A 20,322-nucleotide genomic window follows, 5' to 3' on the forward strand; every position below is an offset into this window, starting at 1 on the left:
TGTGAACCCCGGAGACTAGAACATCTCACTGCTGCCATTTTAGAATTAATCTAACAGCACTTGACCAATTTACTGAAATTTGGAAAGAAATGACGATGCATCACTAAAATGATTAGTCTTTAAATCATCCAAAATGGCCTGAAATGTTTCCACTTTCATTTATAATCTAATTTTACTCTGTGGTCATTCACTGATTCTAACATTGTTAATACTCTATTGCTCATAACCAATTTTCCTTTTGTGATTTGGTTTTCACCTTGTTTCATACGTTCTTTGTTATACAGCTATTATATAACTAGCTATTTACTTACATGCAAAACGGTTGTTGTGTTTTCAAGTTCAAGTTAAATGGATACACTTGGGACTAGGAGCTGAAACAACTGAGTTTAACTGAGCAGCACTTAAAGGTGCCCTGTGGCGTTTTTTGAAAACAAACAGTAACATTAACATCCAGCCGTGTTACTTATTGAAACGTTGTTTTTATCCTCAAGGTCTAACAAATGTGATCAATGCATTCCATTACTCGTAAAACACTTGCAAAGCTGATTTTTCTTAAAGACCTGAAGCCTGCATTGTTTACGTTAATGTTCTCTGGCAAGCATTCTTCTTCTTTCCTGCCTTTGTTGGCGCATTGCTACATAATTTGTGCGTTACCGCCTCCTGTAAATCACGGAAATGGTATGTAGAATGTGCATCCTCATGCACAAGGCATGCAAAATGGGTAACCACTTAGAAAAAGTGCTTTATAGCAAAACTAGAGGTTAAAAATAACCACGTGTTACTTTGACAGGGAGTATTCCAGTGCAGTGATTTAGTATTACTAAAATCAGATTAAGTTGAATATATTATAACTTTCAGTTGCTAGTCAGGGTCAAGATCCTAAAAAAATGGGTCCTCTTTTTTTCATAATGCAACTCCATAGAGCCTTTCATTAGACTTTCCCTGTCTGGTAAAAGACAAAACCTTTAAATATGTCACTGATGAAAACAAGCCTTAAATCTCCTATGTTTGTGTTGAACAAAACTGACAAAAATGCATGTTTCTGGAAGAAATAGATTAAATCATGTGCCAAAATGAACACTGTTTATGTTTATGCAATTATTAAGATAAGCTAATATTAGAAAACCTTTATTAACAGCAAAGATAAGAGGAAAGATAAGTAATTAGTAAAATGCACTGTGAAAATGTATGCACAGATGTAATAATAATGGCACATTGATTAATCAAGTTAGTTATATTGCACAGAGTCAACAGTGCTCATTGTACAGTCTGACGGCCGCTGGCAGGAATTGGCGGGTTTTCAAGACGCACACTCGCCTTTTAGTTATATCAATGCCGTTTGGCCTCTATTGATTTACATTAACTTGCAATTGCATGTGAATTTAAATTGAGCGAGTAGTTTGAAAGGGCGAAAATCTGCGTTGGGCGGGTGGCTGGGATGGTGGATGGAGACCGGGGATTGTGTCCTGTGTGTCACGATTCCTAAACCTAACCGTGGGTATGTATTTTTACTAAAGCCAACTGGTTTTTGTTTCCTAAATCAAACCGCGTGTCACGTTTCCTAAACCTAACCTTGGGTTTGTATTTTTACTAAAGCTAACTGTTTTATTTTTCTTAACCAAACCGCGTGTCACGTTTCCTAAACCTAACCGTGGGTTTGTATTTTTACTAAAGCCAACTGGTTCTTCTTTTCCTAAACCCAACCGCGTGTCACGTTTCCTAAACTCAACCATTGTTTTCTTCTCGCAATAACACACCAAGTGGCAATAACACACCAAGTGGCGTTCATTTTCACGTCTGCTGTATACAGCGTAGACACAGATCTGGGGGTGTCACATGGTTCATGTAAGCCTGTAAAATTCCAAACACACGCCACGCTGAGGCAACTGCAATGTTGAATGGTAATACAAATGAGAACACATACCCAAGTACTTGTTTCACTGTTATTGCATTATTGCATATTTGTAAATGTCAGTTTTACACTTGAAAATGATAACCCACTTCAGATAATATATCTGTAGTATACTACTGGTCTGTAATACAACAAAATGTTTTCTTAAAGGCATAATCTGTCATTAATGTAATCAATAATCACCCAAAAGCATGTTTAAAACACAAGAAATAAGACCTTTTACTTCCACAGGGATAGCCAGGTCTTTTATATACAGACGTAGATAGAACAGATAAAGTAAAAACAGGGCTTTATCTTCAAATGTGAAAAATATCAAATAAAAAACAGGCATGAGTTGACCACACACACATGATTATTTTAAGACTAAGCCACACACAGAGTATCAAATATATTAAAGAATAACAACTCATTACACTTGGATGAATGAGTGAAATTGTATTTTTTTACTAAACAGAATGAGACAACGTGTGTGTGTGTGTGTGTGTATCTAACTGGAAAAACAAGAACAAAGTGAAGGAACAGGGATGAATAGTGTGTATATATAAGTGTTAAGAAGAGAGGAATATGGTAGGGAAACAACAATAGTTAGCATTAAATGACTCCTTTATTGCTCCTCAATATTTCCCCGGAGGCCTGCAGTGCACCGAGACCCCGGTCTATCCCACCAGAGCTGTCCGCCGTTAGGATAACATCTCAGCCTGTTCCGCTCTGTGCAGCCCCGAATCCCCAGATGATTGGGCTGTACACAAATAAAGATAAGTGCATCATAAAGGGCCTCTTATATAATGTAGAGAGCTGACAATTCAAAAGAAGTAGCTATTTAATCAATTTACCCCTGGAGATACCTTCACAGCTGGTGAAGGAGAGCTAACAAACTAGCAGGCAATCGGTCGTCTACCAAGGCAAAAATATATGTAATTATGCTGTGCACATACAAATAAAGATTAGCATATGCATCATAAAGGGCCTCTGATAAAATAAGGACAGTTCAAAAGAGGTAAAACATGACAAAATCACAATAGTCTAAGTCGACCTATCAAGACCGGACTCAAGTCCGGTCTCGGACTTGTCTTGGTCTCGGCCACTAGTCTTGCCAAATATGGCTTTTGGTCTCGACCGAGTCCAGGTGTCTTTGTTATGTTGATAATAATATTGGAAGGAAAGTGAAACCCAAAAGTATTGTCTCAATACTGTCATGCATTAGACCTTTTTTCTGTCCTGGACTCGGTCTTGTCTTGGACTCGAACCTTTTTGGACTCGGTCTTGTCTTGAACTCGAACTTCTTTGGACTCAGTTTTGACTTGGACTTGACTAGTCCTGGTCTTGCACTTGTCTTGGACTCGACAAAGGTGGTCTTGACTATAGCCCTGGTCTAAGTATTACAGTTGAAATCACAGTAGTCAAAGCATGAATGTAAAAAAATCACAATATAGCCACTATAGTACTGTAAATAGTAAAGTAAACTACTGTATTTTTTTTTATCTCATGTTGTGTTTAATTGTTTTGTATTTTACAATGAATACATAAAATACTGTAAATGGAAGTACGGTACCTTTACTGTAAAAAGAATTCACAGTAACTTGCTGGCCAATTGTTACCAGTAAGTTACTGTAATTTTTACGTTAAATTTGTTGCAGTATAGGCTTAAGAAAGTCGGCTTGTATGTTTACGTGAAGTCAGGATGTCATGTTGAAACCAAAATCAGTGTTGTCTTGTTTATGTAACTTAACTCATAGTAGGTAGCTTAAGTTATGTGACCCAAACTATCATCTTTTTGTAAACCCAACCAAGTAGTGTTAACACTTAAAATACTTTCCCCTCGAAACCTATTTGAGAATGCCGTTTGACACACAGGGTGGACATACTGTGCGTACCACAGCTGTCATTTGTACACATTACTTTAAATGCAGACCACAATCCTTAACTACATTGTAAAGTTAAGTCTTTTGATGTGCGCTTTGCTGCTTCACTCGACTGACAACATTGACTACTATTACTCTCAGCTCTTAGAAAGTGACTACTGACTGGCACCAAAAGGGGGGCTGGCTCATTTATGGGCTTGGATAGTTCAGGTCTGCATTTTGAGCAGCTACCTGTAAAAGAAACCACAGCAGAGGCCACTGAATTCTTGTGGGCCCCATGTGCACCGTGCACTTTAATCTTTAATGACATGGTGATGATAGAGTATTCTTGACCTCCAGGTTCACATACACACACACACAGACATACACACACACACAAACACACACCACCACACACACACACACACACACACACACACACACACACACACACACACACACCACACGTCTAAATCTCCGCAGCTCCCTTTCCTCGACTCATTCGTCGTGTCTTTTAACTTCTCAGCGTTCCTACAGATTGGTGACTTCCCCGGTTCAACTCCTCAACAATAGGCAGGTCCTACCCGGAGCTGGGGAGAGCTGGCCTGCTATTGTCCCAGCTGAAAGCCCAGTTATTCATTGCCCGTGAGTTAAAGAGCTGACCCCGGTGTAACACTGACGTAGCTGGCTTACAACACTGAGGCCCTTTGTCTGGCCCTGCCTCGTCTCTGATCACCCTGTAATGAACTGAGAGCTCTGTCGAAAATTTACAGCCTTCGCCTTTCATCCCCCTCTTTGCCTTGTATTCATTTTTAGTGCTCTTTTTCTCAACAGACATCATTTTAAAGGGTTTCCCTCCTTCTAGAGCCTGTTATACAATAACAATGCTGACAATATGAGATGGGCCATTAATTTCCTCTCAATGGATCCCAGTTGTTTTCTGCTCTTCTCCTGTCTTCCCTCCTTTTCTTTTTGCTGTGTGTTGTTCGCCCTCTCCAGCGCTGTAGGGATGGGTTTCTCCATCCCATAGGGGTCCAATTGACACACACACACACACCAACACACACAACACACCACAACACAACACAAACACACACACCACCACACACACACACACACACAACACACCGTGCACGACAAGGAAAGAGTCTAAACGAATCGCCTCCCACTGTTCCTATAATGGGAAGGTAAATGCTCTAAATGCTTTATGACATTTAATCATTACTCACACAAGCTTAGTCACACAACACACACACACACACACACAACACACACACACACACACACACACACACACACACACACACACACACACGCAAACACACTCACACACACACAAACTGTTGCCTAAACAAAACCCTTATATGTCAAAAATACATTCAGGACATATGCAAAAATATTACAGGATCCGGGCAATGCCCAAATTTTTTTTGAGTCTGGCTAATATTTTGTTTTTTTCTGAAAACATTTCTTCAATCTGGAACTGGTGATGGATTTCTGTGAACTGCGGATGGACCTGCTGTAATAAATCCTCTCCTTGAAGTGTGCGTGAGTGTGTGTGCATGCGTGTGCACGTATGTGTGTGTGTGTGTATGATATCCCAGGGTAAATTGTTTCCTCCAGGCTTTGAGAGGTGGGCATTCAACAGCCTGCCAAAAAAGCTATAGGCGATAATTAAATGATTCCACGCTTGAAAGGAGAAAGAAACAGAGACAGAGAGAGAGAGAGAGGGGGTGGAGAGATAGTGAGACAAAAACGGGATGGAGGAGAGAGAGAGAAGGCTGGACTGAGCGTGAGGAAAAATAAGAGAGATAGATTTAGAAAGAGGAGGTTTTTGCCACAGTGTGGGATGGTATCACACTCTGTGGGCCAACACGCTGCGTCTCCAACCCGGGGCCTAAAGCCAGCGTGGAGATAAAGAAACATCATTAATCAGCCATGTTGGATGAGTCTAATTCAGAATGGCTTCTGTCAAACGCCAAACTTCCAACTAAACAGGTTTTTTTTTTTATTTCTAGTGTCTTGTTCTTCTTCAAATCACCACAAAATCCCAAATTTAGACTAGGAGATTCCCACTCCATCACTTTATCACTTTCCCTTTAAAGTATGCTCATTTCAATATTAACATGCAGTAAACTGAAATTGAACTAAAACTAATATGTTTGGTGATAAACACTTAAAAGTTGAAGGGAAATGTAATCTATTTGACCCTCATTGCTTTTTTGTAGACAGCATTTATCAATTACTTGATTAGTTGATTGACAGAACATTAAAAGGGAATGCAAATTATTTTGTGTCACATGTTCCTAAAGCTATATAGATATCCTGACTTTTTGTTCCTAATTTAGTTTCAAGCTCAAAAAATATTAGATCCCACATTTCCCATAACGTAGCTTAGTCGAGTCTCTTCAGAGAGCCAAAGTCACGCCCCTTCCAATGGACCTCATGGGACCTTAATTAGTAAAAAATGTCAACACGAGTGAACGGGGAAAGGCCAATTATGCTTCCATCGCGTTTGAATTGAGCCATGAATTACAAATATGATGTTCGTCAACTTAAAAGATAATTTTTCAACCGAAGGAAGTCTCAGTTAGCCGTAGGTTTGTCATAATACCACTTAGTTTTGTGTGAAACCGCTCAGTGAACTACATCTCCCAGTGATTGGTTGTTCCGGGCCTTTCTATGTGGAGTTTGTATGTTCTTCCCGTGTTTACGTGGGTTTCCTCGGGGTGCTCCAGTTTCCTCCCACCACAAAGACATGCATGCTGGGTAGCTACGACTACAGCTGAAAATTAGCCGACTGGCCAACACTGGTGCCTGAACAGAAATGTTGATTGATGTGCATTGTCCTAAAAAAATAAGTAATCAAATAATCAAACGGGAACCACATCTCTTGTCTCACACAATTTACGTAACCTAGCTTCATGCTCATCTGGCTAGCTAGCTAGCTAGCTTAGCTCTGTTCCACAACACATTGTCTTAACTGATGTGTTTTATCCAGTGAAGTGTTTTCAGCAGACATAAACAAAAGAACAAGCAATATGGTCTGCTCATTTGAGTAACGTTACATCCCCCGGTACAATACACACAGATATCGTACCGGGGGTGTAACGTTACACACATGAGTGGTTTCACACAAAACTAAGTGGTACTGTGACAAACCCAAGGCTAACTGAGGCTTTCTTTGGCTAATTTTCAACTGTAGTTGTAGTTACCTAGCATGCATGTCTTTGTGGTGGGAGGAAACTGGAGCACCCGGAGGAAACCCACGTAAACACGTGAAGAACATGCAAACTGCACACAGAAAGGCCCGGAACAACCAATCACTGAGCGATATAGTTCACTGAACTGCCATCACAAACCTACGGCTAACTGAGGCTTTCTTCGGTTGAAGAATTATCTTCTAAATTGACGAACATCACATTTGGATCAAAAAATAATTCACCGTTCACTACCGTTTTTCAAAAGATAGGTCCTACAAGGTCCGTAGTTAAAATGTGTTGCCAGTGATGCACATATGTTCAGGAAGAATTTTTTTTTTGTTTGATTTGGCAGATATGTTTGTTAAAAATGTTACCTTTAGTTAAGTTTAACTTTTAGGTTTTTCATAAAACATATTGTTACAGTTTAATAGTAGTCACACCGGCCTCACACGGGCCCGGGTCGTGACCCTCCATACTTCCTAACCACCTACTTCCAGGGCCGTTTATAGTTTGTAATAAGTCAAATTTGTGAAAATGTTCCATTAACTGACAATAATTTTGACAATGTAATAATATACTTACTTATTGCTGAAGTCAGCTTCCCATATGCAATGATTTTCTGTATTTTTCTGTTTTAATAGTTTTGTAAAATTAGTATTTTGTTTTTTTTGACAGCTGGTCAGACAAAATGAGTAATTTGAAAATGTCAGTTTGGGTTCTCGGAAATTATGATGGGCCTTTTTGTCCCATTTTTCTCATTTTCGACATTACCTTCATGACTAATAATTTATTCATCGAAAACGTAATCAGCAAAAAAAAAAAACATTCCAGCTGTACACATGAAAACGTTAACATAATAACGGCATGTGGTTTTCACATGTAAAGAAATGTAAATGAAATGTAATATAAATCAAACGTTTCCCAAATTCTTTCTTTGTAACACACACACACACACACACACACACACACACACTGTGCTGTAACAAACAAACCCAGAAACTGTTGCTGTATGTGCCAATTTTTCTAGACTCTGAGCATTCAGTGCTCATCACTTGACATCCTGAGTTGCTCAGGTTTCAATGCTCAAACAGTAAAAAACCTCTCTCTCTCTCTCTCTCTCTCTCTCTCTCTCTCTCTCTCTCTCTGTCGCTTATTCCCTCGCTCGCACTGACAGTAGGTGTTGCATACTAATGTGTGTGTTTCTCAGGGGGGCGAGATGAGGAAGTCCTCTCCCATTACTCAGTGCCCACCAGCTGGGCAGGGGCAAGGGCTACAGCAGCCAGACAGATGGTACTGTCACCCCCTGCACACACACACACACACACACACACACACACACACACACACACACACACATACACACGCACACACAATGGTGATGTAAAGGAGGAAGTCATTAGCTGGGGAAAGCATAAGATTCCTTATTGAACGGGTGTGTGTGGGGGGGTAGGAGGAGTGGGGTGAGGGAGTTTTAAAGAGAGAGACAGGAAAAAAAAGAGAGAGAGAGAGAGGTTTTCTCCTAAACTCAGTTCTGCTGAGGCAATCTGTCATGGTTGAAGTAATTGCCCTTGTCTTGCGTGAATGAAGTGGTCTGTCATCGCCCACTGCATTACTGCCCTAAGAATTGCTCTGACACACACACACACACACAAACACACACATACACGGTCACAAAGCCATGACCCTCCTGAACGCTCCAACTAAAACGCACGCAGCTGTGACATCTTGAATAAACCGCCCTTCCAAAATTTTTGGTTGAGTGGAAAAAAAAGAGCAAAAGGACACACTGCTGAGTCTCTTATCTTCCTCTCAGTCGCTCATAAACGCTCTTTGTCTCTGTCAGAGAAAGAGTGAGAGTCTTGCAGGGTGTAAAGTGGGTGATTCTGGCTCTGTTTTATCAGTAAGAGTAGAGTGGGCTTGGGTCTCATTAGGTCAACATCCTCTGGTTATATATTGTAGCTTATTCGGCATGGTTGACACACCGTGTTGAATGTGAAAACAAAAGGGGCAAGGGAAGGTATAATTGCACTTTAACTGCTTCTATTGGACTAATATTTTTCCAAGCGGTGAAAAGAGACATTAGTCACATTGATTAGGAGTCATTATTGCACTGGTGGGGGGTGAGCCGGGCTGAAAGGCTGCACATGTTGGATGAATGTTGAGTGTTAATGTGGACTGGCGGGCAATATATGAACAAAAAATCCAACTTGTATGCTAAAATTGGCCAAGTTTATGAAATCCTTAAATCTGCACAGTACAATTTTTGCATTCTTTGCACAGAAATTGTGTTTGCAGTTCAGATTCAAGATTTCTTTATGTCATACCACAATACACTGTTATACAAAGTTATGTGCAAAGTTCACAGCTTCAAAGAATACAGCACAGAAACAATTAAAAAACATGAATTTAAATAAATGAATGCTTAAATGCTTAGTTTGTTAAGTTAGTATAGCTCATCACGTTTGCAGATGATACTGTATTGGTAGGTTACAAACTGATGAAGACTCAGAGAATTTAATCAGGAGCGAATTGATCAGTCAGAATAATTTAGTTAGTGATTGTAACTTTGGCATGCTATGGATCAAAAATCCAGTCCATTAAAGTACTCTGCATTTATTTCCACGTAAGTGGGAGGGCGTTACAAAGACAAATCTTACCGAGACAAGTTTTTCTTAAAGCCACTATGGATATTTGGATTTTCAAAGAAGTTCCCAAAAACATTTTTTTCCCCATGACATTGGACATTTTCACAGTTGTTTGTCTTAGTTCTTACTCTACCCATCCAATGAATCATCAATTTGTTTCTCTTACATCAGAAAAACTATTTTTCGGCTGTGGAACATCTAGAGATCAAGCATATGATATGATTTACAGCAAAAATAGACAGTGAAATGATCTTTTGACCGTCAAATTGGCATCACGACGGCCCTTTTCAGTGCAATTTCAATGTGTGTATATGGTATATGTCTCAGACATGAAAACAAATACATTTAACTTAACACTTTCTGTTTCTGTTTCAAATTATAAACCCTCTAGAGTTTTTATGGAAAGAATCTTAACCTTCTCTGTCGGGCATGAAGGTAGGTAAAAAAAAAAAGATCAGCCCATCAGCACCTCCAAACACTATAAATAAACACACTTTATATTGTTTGTTCAATTTGTCCAAAACCTGAAGTGTAATAATCCGTCCCTCTAGGATTTTGCGTGGTTTGTTTTAGATTGTTGCGGACCAAAATGCCTTTTTTTTGCATATTCTTTAAAAATAAAAAGGAAGAATAAAACTACTCTAGGCTGAGTTTTCCTTGGAACCTTACCAAAAAGGCTCAGGAGGCTGCAAATGTTGTGGTATAATATGATAATGGCTGGTGGATTCAAGACAAAAAATTTTTATATAATGCATGAATCAAATATGAACGTCTGTCAGTGGCTTGTTGATCTTTACATTATAAGTTAATTTCCCATCCTGGCCTGGGACACATTTATAGGGTTTGATAAAGGACTTAATGGACTTTAACTTATCATTGCACTTACAATAAGGAGCGGAGCTGTCCTCAATTTAGGTCATCCTGTAGGTCTCATCTTTGTTTTTTTTCCTGCATCCACCGCGTGTGTGTGTGTGTGAGTCATTTGCGGGGGGAACAGCTGGGATTGGGATTGGTTGAAGTCACAGGAAACTCCGGTCAAGTTTGCGAAAAACTTGCAGTTAATGGTGAAGATTGCGATTTGCACCAAAGTCACGGTGATTGGTTGAATTTGCGTGAATTGGCGCGATCGCAAATCCTGGAGGGACTGAATAAATATGGGGGGGGAGGGGGAATTTCTTGCGCGGGAGCAGTATATTTATTAGTGTTTGCTGGTTCAAATGCAATAACACAGTGACCACAAAATTCAATATCAAGCTTTCCATCTTACTCTTGGGAAGAAAGGGCATGAGTGAATTTTCCAAGATGTCAAACTGCTTCTTTAACCACAGTGTGTTTTCAATAACCATGATCTTTTCTAGCCCTAACCACACCACAGTTACATACTGTAGATGCATAGATATTATAGAGGGGAGGACATTTTACAACATCAGCATTGGACATAACCCAAGGTTTTGCAGAATTTTTCAATATTAATGTTCTTTTTTGGCTGTAGGGAGGCTACGTTCTGTTTCAAAGGCATCTCCGTCATAACAAGAATAGCATACTGGGGAAAACACCTATTATTTATTCATTTGGCATGAAAATGATCCCATTCTGAGATCCAGCGTCAGTCAAGCTGCATCAGTGTCACTCTTCACTTAGGCACACACATCAAAATGACTCACAGTCTAATCAAATACCAATATATAACCAATATAACCACCGTAACACTACAGCTATATTTGTGAAGTGTAAAACCATCTTTTTTTCTGTTGATGCGACTTTATGTTAATGTGAGAGTTTGTAGAGTTTTTACATTGAATTGCATATATTGTACAGGTGTCACTGTGTCCACCTCCTCTACAGAACCTTAAATCACAGACGTAGCTCTCTCTCTCTCACACACACACACACACACACACACACACACACACACATGCAGATAAACCTCCTCCATCACCTCCACACATGCACACTCACACAAACAGACGGTCAAATAGACATGCAGTCTGTCATATTTGTGGCTGGTAAACAAGTGCCGGGAGGCTGTTAAAGCCGCGCAAGCTGGGTAAACCACAGACAACAGTGTGCTTAATGAACTGGGCTGCCTCCCAGCACAACATCTCATCATCACTTGGACTAAAACAAACCACTCAGCTGCTAATTGGCCGAGCTGCATGGAGCCGCTGTGAGGAATGCATGCTCCCCACCTCCACTGTTGCTTCTCAAAGGCTTGACAGACAGCAGCAAGACAGACTCTCTGTTATTCAGTCTTTGCACAGATATGTGACAGTCTGGCTTTTGTGGAGCTCCACTGTGTACATCCACACATGCACTGAGTCACGGTATGGTCCTGTGCTTCATTTACATTATTCCACTGTAACATTGGTATTGATGTCGTTTTTTGTTTTACAGTTCTTCCCTCTCAATTCGATTGTGGAAATTGTTCAAAACACAGTTTGAATTTAAACTTTGTTTATTGCACTACATTTCCCAAAAAGCCCTTCAATGCCCTGGTCAATAACACTGTAACACTGTCTATACAGCACCTGTATTATTCCACTTATTTAGTATTATTCATCATTCCCACTCTCACCTCTCACTTATTATTTTTTATTTATTCATCATTCTCATTTCCTATTTTCAGAAGTGTTCATATGTTCATACTGTTCATTTTGTAATATAATAACATATTACTATTTATCCCAGTACCCTTGCACTATGCACGTTTAAATAATTGTATTGATCTCTTCATTGCACTCATGCCTCTATATTGTTTCTGTTTCTGTTTAGAGTATGTATATATTGTGTATATATTAGTGTGTATATTTCTGTTTTGGTTGATATGCATGTGTAAGCACAGTGTGAGTAACGATGCTCCAAAGACAAATTCCTCGTATGTGTCCTCATACCTGGCGAATAAAGCTGATTCTGATTCTGATTCTGATTCTGATTCTGATTCTGATTCACTTCAATCCCAGCGTTGTGTCATCTTTCTCTCGGATTTATCAGTCGACAAAGTGAGTTTCTGCAGGTAACCTGCTCTTTTCTTCCTCTCTTCAGCTGTGGTGGTTATCACCGCTGAGGCTAACTACCCACTTCTTCTTCTTCTGTTGATTTCCAACAAACAAAATAAAGTCCATCACTTTCTGTGTGCCAGAGGATTTCGCCCAGGAAAGCCCTACCAGACACCAGGTGTTTAGATTAGCGAATGCAAAGATTCATAAACTGGGTGTAAAGCTGAATTATATTATTTGCAAACAACCGTTTATTTATATGAAATGTTGCCGATATTTCTTCAATTACATTGTTATGTGTGTTATATCCAATTAATGTTGCTGCTGTACCATCTTAATTTACCAACATGGATCATTTTCTTGTTATTTTAGAATTTAACACTTTATTTTCAGGCTACACTTCACCGAAAGGCTACTCCTCCACGTCAGACCGACCCTTGGTGCAGGGTGGAGATATTTGGAGCGAGTGCAGGGTTTAGGAGGAAGTTGATAGAGCTTAAGAGCAGGAAGCACACCCAAATGGCTCGTGGTCAAATCCTGAAAGTAACAACAACACAAAACTCCAGCACATCTCTGCAGTCAGTTAGTTGGAGTTCATGTATCCGTTTAGTTTCCTGTACCTTAGGTTTTTTTGATGGAGTGTGCAAAGATTGCTCACAAAGATATGAATGATATAGATGTTGGGTTAGGGCGAATGGAAGCTGAAGGTAAATAGAGCTGCTCATAGCCGATCAGCAGTTTGATGATATTCAGTTTCAGGGCAAAGTGGAGCATTATCAGTCCACAAACTGTAATAATTACAATGCTATTCTGTTTAAATTGATTTATTGGATCTAAATGACATGTGTCAAACTCAAGGCCCACCTGAATGTACACCAAAGCAAAAAGACGGGAAACTATTGCACCTATGGGACATTTAAAGCAGAATTGGGCAGATTTGCAGACACTGAGACTCGAGTTGTCATATGTTGGCTGTGTAGCAGCCTGCTTTTAAAAATGTCATCCGACTGGCTAATTACATGATGGTAAGGTAAGGTACTTTTTTTCCTGACTTCATGTCATACCTTTATTTGACGCCATTTTGCTTTCTTTCAGTCTACCATATAATCATTGTCTATTGTTTTGCCTGTATTTCTTGTGTTTACTTGTTTGTGTGTTTTTGTTTTTTTGCTGTTATTGAAGAAAACGCTCCCTGTTTGTGGGATGAATAAAGTATAATCTAATCTAATCTAATCTAATCTAATGTCGACCAAACTGAAGTGAGAAGGCCATACGGGACAGGCAATAATACAGTCAAAAATACTTTTTTGATTAAATTAAAGCTTGTCAATACACTATACTGTATATGTCTGGCTCTTGATGTGATTCTCATTCTCATTGCATTTGACGCCCCTGATCTACGTCAATAGCTAATTCTGGGTGTAGATCTCTAAGAGAGGGGGTTTTGTAGTCCAGGTCCCACCAGTGTTTGCACCTGGAAGTCGCATCACATGTTATTTTTTCAGTCTATCCTCCTACTATTGTCATTCTGTTTTTCCATAGTGTCATTTTGCTATTGTTACTTCAGTATGCGCTGTCCATACGGCAGCTATTGCAGTCTGTCTGTCCTGGAAGAGACATTTCTCCCTGGTTGATCTTCCCCAGATTTCTTCCTTTTTTTCCCCATCAAATAGTTTTTTTTCTTCTTATCTGAAGGGTGAAGGATGAAGGGTGCCGTGTGATGTACACATTCATTATTTTGCCCTTTGAGTAAAAATTGTAGTTTTGGGCTATATAACTAAAACAGACTTGAATTGATTAATAAAGGTTGACTTTTCACAGCTCAAAAGACAAATAAAGGAATAAAACCAACCTAAGCCTGACACAGGATTTATACTCCCACCTTACAATTTAAATGATTTGCCATTCATTGAAAGCACTGCACTTGTGCAGCATTGTTGAGCAGTACCACATAACTTAGTGTGTGTTACAATATCCTGTGGTTAAGTTTTCAGTAACTACTCTATGGTTGCTAATCCCTAGTAAAGTTACTTTGGCAATTTGGGGATCGGCTAGTTGGCCATCTTAGTGGACGTTTGAGGGAGGGTTGATATGAATTTGGTGTCCCTGACAAAGAGGTCTGGTACATGTTAGCTTGATACAAAAGCTGGAGATAAGGCTTGCCTCTACTAAAAAAGAGGAGAAATGCAGCAGAAACGGGGAGGTTGTTGCATTTATATGTTGGGTCTTCGCTCGCTAACGTAAGTCCACATGGATGAAAGCAGTTCGGACTTCTGGAGCGCTGCTGTGTGCCGTCACAAGTCAGTAAATACCTCCAAATTTTAAACCACATTGTCTTGTTTCTACACATGAAATCATTAAATACAGAAGACATGTTGGTGTGGGTTTTGGAGTTGTTTAAAGACACAGTGGAGCACCTTGGGCTAAGCAATGAAATTAAAGAAACTAGTGCAATAGCTAGTTAATTTAGGTTTCGTAATAATGTGTAAGTGTAATAATATTTTCAATGAGTGACATAGATTGGTGCTACTCTCACTGATTGTATGACACAACTCTTTCTCCCCGTGGAATAATATGATCAAAAACCGTCGCATTGTTGACGGGAGTTTGGAGATTTAGTTTGAGACAATTGGTCAGTTGTAAAAAAGAAAAAAAAAGAAGACATTCTTTACAGTTGACACTTGAAATGATGACGTGTAAATTTAAAATGGAGCTTTGGTGCTTCATTTGAAACCACTTTAATGGCAGGACTTTTACAGGACAACATTTCCGAGTGTGTTTGAAAAAATCACATGTTCACCGACATCATATCAGCGATGGATGTAAATATTGGCTGGCGTCCCATTTGTATTGGCAGGCCAACACTGGCTTCTATCATGCAGTTGTGTCTGCAGTTATACTTTAATTAAGTTACAAACGCAGCAAAATCTGACTATTTTCTGAGGTTTTTGAAACATGCAATACGAGAAAGACATTATACAAACCAGGAGCTTTAATGAAAGAAAGAATACTCTTTCTAATCAGCAGTTAATAGATGATTAAGTCCTGTTGCAGACATGGGGCCATGGGGAGCCAATTGATCTGACCTCTGAACCCTCTCTCTGATGAAGGGGGTGGCTGCAGGTCAGGCCTGTAAGGGATACCCTCTTCATCCTTCCCCCAGAACAGGAGCTCAAAGCTGGAGGAGGCACCCAGCCAGGTTCCGAGGGTCCCTGGGGGCCCCCCCACCATCAGCATCACATTCATACATTCAATACGGGCCAAACGGCAAACACCTTAGTGCTCGGAGACCCTGCGATGCTTTGACCCGAGTGTCTTTGATTTTCCCAAGGGTATCTCAAGCTGCAACTTGAGCTCAAATAAATGAGCAGGAAGCAATTATTACGTATAAAATACATAGTTACACAATAACTGTCATCAGTGAAAAGTGTGAATTGGAGCCTAACTCCTCGGGCTCGGTGATCTCCGTCAGTCCTGTGAAGACCGAGCTGATCCTTCTCTCAGTCAAGGACTTGTAGGGGATTTTCCGTGGAGAGGACTGTGTAATGCCATTTCTCTTTGAGGTATCTATTGAAGTCAGCACTATTGCATTAAGCTTACTGGCCTTCCTAAGGGCACCTTTTCATCACAACCAACACACACACACACACAAAGCCACACACACACATCCCTTCCCTCACACTCCCCCTTTTAAGTTGAGGTATTGTCTTTGACAGCATTATAACGGTATCATTCCGCTCCCACTGTGAACAACAAAGACACGAAACGCCAAGTCCTAGAACGCAATTTGTGTGTGTGTGTGTGTGTATGTGTGTGTGTGTGTGTGTGTGTGTGTGTGTGTGTGTGTGTGTGCTCTTTAAAGCAATGCTAATGGGCCCTAAGAAGCATTAAAGTGACCCCTACTGTAACAAAAGAGTTAATAATCCGTTTAGAAAACAATCAGATCCCTGGCCATGAGAAAAGCCCCCCCCCCGCTAAGTCTTTCTGTAAAGAAGAGGAGGTGGGAATTCACCTTTTTTTATTTTTTTTCAGTCAGCAATCTTGTTGAACATCGCTTGTTTTCATCGCGCTCTACGGGGAATGATGGAACTGTATTTGACGGCAGCTCTCAGCCGCAGTCGGCAAATTAAAAAAAAAAAAAAGGCTACGCGGCTGAGTTTTACAAGCTGGGGGGGGGGGGCGACCATTTTGTGTGATTCAAAGTGACCCGCGAACGGAGGTCAGGGTTTGTTATCAGCCCCATCCACTGTATATGAGTTCCATTGGATTTCTAAAGCAGCTATTAACAAACAAACGCCGGCACGCCCATTAATTGCTAATGATAGGCTCTCTGGGTGCCCTCTGGGTCAAAATGTTTGACCAACGGGATCCATCTCCAGGCTGTCAGGTCACACTGCCACTGATCTAATAGGTGATACAGGCCATTAGGGTTATGACAGCCATCTTACATGCTGTATGTTGAATATCACTGTTATTAAAACAGTGTTAGCGAGTGATAAAGTAAGTACAAACTCACCATAAAACGTTGTGTAGCTGAATGTGTTAGCCTACCTGAGGCTGCTTTATCTGTTTTAACATCAGGTCAGAGCTGAATCTATCACGGCTTATCTCTGCTGTCAAGTAGGTGAGGATAGGTTCTTTTTTTTCTTTCTTTATCTCTGCCGCTTGTCCTTCCTTCCTTACCTTCTGCTCTCTCCACAGTCTCTGACATCCTGGAAACCGATCGCGAAGCCTTATTTAGCAAAATAAAACGGAAAGGAATGTGACAATTAAGCGAGATCGTTTTCGCTTCTTTGCAAAGCATGTCACCTCTTATGGAGTGTTATTTTCTTGACTTAGGTGGACGGGGCCGACCTTATCTGCTTTTGTTTTTCAGGAAATTAACATTTGTTTTAGGAAAACAAGTAGAATCATTTCACCTTATCGTCAAGATTTCTTATTCAGTTCACAAAGATGTAGAATTTGCAGGAGTACACATGACAAGAGAGCAGTTGTCAGGCAAGTTAATTGAAAAATGAGATCAATTATAGTATGTGAAATTATTTAATAAGTTTGTATAATTATTTATATATATATAATGCAGTATGTACTAGGGGTAACTTTGTATAAAAGTGAAAATATTGATACATATCGTCATCTTTTTTTTTCTTCTGTTTTCCTATATCAATGTTCTTTTTAACTACCCAAAATAACATGATTGATTCCACACAACGCTCTTTGGCAAGTACAAATCTCTACTTTCATTCATTTGGGAGCGTCTGATTCAATTTTATAGCATTTGGAAAAACATTGAAGTGTTTTTGAAATAGTATTGAGTAAAAGTTGACATATTCCAGTCTGTGATTATCCATCAACATCCATTCCTTAATTTTAGTCTCAATAATTCCTAATTTCTGCTTTTCTAACTCAAACAATAGGCGTAATTTCCTAAAAATGACGTTTAGTGGCTGTGAATTAACTGTAAAACTAAAGTTAATAAGTTAGTGATACGTAGTGTTGAAAAACATCAAAAAAAGTGACTAACATTGAAAAAAGGCATCAAAAGTGTTGAAAAAAGGGACAAAAACTTAAGAAAAAGTTTAAAAAAAAACATCGATAAAAAGCATCGGTTTTGACTGGAAGACAACACAAGGGTTAAGATTGTTTTTTTTTGACATTTTTAGGCCTTTATTGACAGGACAGCTGAAGACATGAAAGGGGAGGGGGGGGGGGCAACATGCAGCAAAGGGCCACAGGTCGGAGTCGAACCCCGGCCCACTTCATCGAGAAGTAAACCTCTAAATATGGGCGCCCACTCTACCAACTGGCCTACCTGGGTGCCCACATACCATCATCTTAAAGATGCCCCTTTATTTTGAAGTTCCCACATTTTATAGTTATTTATAGTAGTTTGTTTTTAATTTAAATGTATGAATGAGCTTAGTAATGACATTGTCAAATCATATTGTAGTTTTGTAAATAAATATCAATGTAACTGATTGTGTTAAATAGGCTCATGTACCGTCCCAGGACCCTGAACTGGATGGAATCAACATTGTATTTGTGATGTCACTAAATATTGTAGCATTGTCCAAAGAATGGACATAATGTATTGTAATAAACTGTGTGATTTACACCCCTACTCTGTCAATATTGCCTATTTCAAAAGTAATTTTGTTACTTTACTAATTACTTAAAAGGGAACATGAACTAAAACAAATAAAGATTTCAATATGTTCTTTCCATGGAAAGTTCAATTCAGTTTGGTTTGTGAAAATGAGCTACTCTTTCTCTCTCTCTCTCTCTCTCTCTCTCTCTCTCTCTCTCTCTCTCAAAGCCAGAAACCAGAGAAGTTGGTCTCAAACTTATAATTAAGTCTGCAGCGGCACAATAGACAATGAATGGGAGACTAATTTAGCACTTTTTTTTTTTTATATGTATTTATGAATTTCAGTATTTCCCTCTTATTATAGAACACATTAGTTGTATTGCTTGTGCAAATTCTCCATACACACATGTACACTTTAATGTAACATGTATAGACAGAAAGAATTAAAGGTATTTACTGAACAGTAACAGCTAGCTTAGCGTTAGCCCCACTGACTGCATGCATGAGTTTTCTGTTCCAAGACTAAAACAACCTTTGAACGCACACGTTCCACCACAACAACTTCCTTCCTGAGGCTATTTTAAAGAGGCACCACGATGATTCTGATTGGTTGAAAGAAATGCCAATAAACCAGAGCAGGTTTTTCTCCCATCTCGGAGTGCTGCGTGGACTAGCCAGACCCTCCTCCGCGGCGCTGTGGAGGAAGGTCTGGCGAGAATAGAATATTGTGCATGTAAATATTCTGATGGTAACAACACATCATTAACATAAGGACATTGTTTTCAGAGGGCGCTGTGAACACAGCACGGTGTTCTAATTCAGATTCAGATTAATTCATTAATCCCCAAGGGCCAATTCATTGTTGCAGTCTATCCCATCCATGTAAATAAAATAAATAAATACATAAATAACGGCAGCAATGAAAACATCTGCATCACAAGTGCACACTTCAACGGGTTGGGTTTAATAGCCTGATAGGTGAAGAAATCAAATCCTTTGCATATTTGTTTTCCATGCAGGTACATCATAGCACCGGCCTGGCGGCGTGACTGAAAAATCCTGCCTTCATTAGCAGTTTTTATTTTTGACGAGCCACAAGGGACTGTCACTACCTGATCCGTACTGGAAACCCGATCCGTTCAGGTCCCGTCCCCTGACTAATGGACTATCCTGACCCCTTACCATGGGAGGTCAATGCCTAACCATCCACTCACATGTGTAGAACGGATGAGGTTTCTGGTACAGATCAGGCACGCGTTACTCTCCATAACTCTAATACTGTCGTAGTGTTGCAAGTATGATTGATATCATGGTAGTTTACTGTAATATTTTGTAATAGTTGTAGCATAGAAATGTGTCTCACACTCACACACCCTTTCATAAGCCATAAACGGACATGTTGGGAACTCTGATGGTGTAGAATTCAACATCTGTCATTTACGTATTGTAACTATAAAACGAAACCCATTGCATTGTGGGATTGTTAGCAGAAAGTACATTTACTCCATAGCTACTGAATGTAATTGAGAATAGAGTGGGAGCCAATCAGGAATGACTTGATGATTGATGAATCATTAATAAGTGCTTTCCTAATAATTCCTAAATAGATCATGATGAGTTACTAGAGGACAGACTGA

The sequence above is a fragment of the Etheostoma spectabile genome, chromosome 14, assembly GCF_008692095.1.
Source record: "Etheostoma spectabile isolate EspeVRDwgs_2016 chromosome 14, UIUC_Espe_1.0, whole genome shotgun sequence".
Classification (NCBI taxonomy): Eukaryota; Metazoa; Chordata; class Actinopteri; order Perciformes; family Percidae; genus Etheostoma; species Etheostoma spectabile.